Source organism: Triticum dicoccoides, chromosome 6B (assembly GCF_002162155.2).
Source record: "Triticum dicoccoides isolate Atlit2015 ecotype Zavitan chromosome 6B, WEW_v2.0, whole genome shotgun sequence".
Taxonomy (NCBI): Eukaryota; Viridiplantae; Streptophyta; class Magnoliopsida; order Poales; family Poaceae; genus Triticum; species Triticum dicoccoides.
In genome coordinates, this window is record NC_041391.1 from 189,776,863 (window position 1) to 189,778,477 (window position 1,615).

Genomic DNA, 1,615 nt, shown 5'->3' on the forward strand with positions numbered 1-1,615 from the left:
CCCACGCCGCCCGCCGGAGCCGAGCCCCGCCGGAGCCCCGACGAGGTAGCCGCCCGCCGCCGCCCCGGTTTTCTAAGAAAATTGATTCGGTATTTTTTTTGAAAACCTTAGGTTTAATTTTTTTAGATCGGTTTATTTTTTTTCCCGATTTATTTTTTTAGCGAGCGTTCGCTCGCTCGTTCGTTTTAACGGACGAGTTCGCCGTTTAGTTTCACTTAACGAACGTCCATTCGTTAAACTGTCCATCAGTTTTTCTTTTCTCGGATTTTTTGCGATTATTTCAGATCGCGATTTCTGATCCGATTTTCGTTTTAGTTTAACTTTTCGCTCGTTTATCAGAATCAGGCGGTTCAAGCGCCTGGAGTTTCTTCTCGAAACCCTCTTTCCATTTAACCAACTCAAACAAGTTTCTGCTTCTGTAAAATTTGACTTAGGTCCAGATTAGTAAACGAAGCTTGTTTGTTTCACCGTTTGACTTTCGTTGCTTCGTTTGATTTGATTCTTTTTGCAGAACGGAGTTCTTAAGTTGAACTTTCTGGTTAGATTCTTTTATTTGAGTTTTACCTGTGCATTACATGAGTACTTATTGTATGCTTGTTTTTTTGCGATAGAGTACCCGGAGTGCGCCGCTTGCTACTTCGAATAGCTAGGTTTCACGGATCATCAGCAAGGCAAGTAACATTTTCATCATACCTCTTTACTACCCAGTTTTTATTGCATTAAATCAATCCTCAAACAATTGCATGGTTAGGATCTGATTAATTTGTGGGTTTTGGGAAGTAGATGAGGTAGTACCTATTACCTGCTTTATTATCAAACCCTTGGGAGTTACTTCTACGTTTGCTTATAATGCCATGCTATGCTAGTAGACGTGGATTGGGTGAGTGTATCCATGACATATGTGAGATTGTTATTTAATGTTTATTTAAGGTGGAAACTTTAACACACATCTGGGTGGATTGAGGCACCTGGGTATTCCAGTGATTGCCTGTTTTTCTTTATGGACCGCCACCCAGGCGCAAAGGGATCATGAGATTATTCATGCTAGAAACTTCCGTGTGCAGCCACAAGCTACTATGGGCTCTAGCATAGTTGATTAAGTCGTGCGAACTCTTACAGTAGTAGACTAGCAGATGTAGGGGAAAGTAGGTGTAACTGTCTACCATATCGTAAGGTGCTAGCGCTTCTGAAAGACTATGTCTCGGTCATCCGTTTCTCAAACACCATGTAGTGCGAGAAATCCACGGAGGAGATCGAGTCTTGTGGGGAAAAGTGCGCAAACCTCTGCAGAGTGTACAAACTAATCATGGTTAGTCGTGTCTTCGGTTATGGACGTTTTAAGTATCTAGTACTTGGATTATCATGTGAATCTCATCATGTTACACTACTAGGGAAAAGCCTAGCAGCAGCGTAGGTTTTGGCCCTCTCAGTAGCGCGGGTACCAGCGCTACTAATAAGGCGCTACAGCTAACGCATAGCAGTAGCGCCTGTTCACCAACGCTACTGCTACTGATGAATATCTGTAGCGCTCTTTGGAAAAGGGCGCTACTGATATTATCTGCAGCGCTTTTCAGCAGGAAGCGCTACAGGTAAGTCGGCGCTACTGCTAAATTCC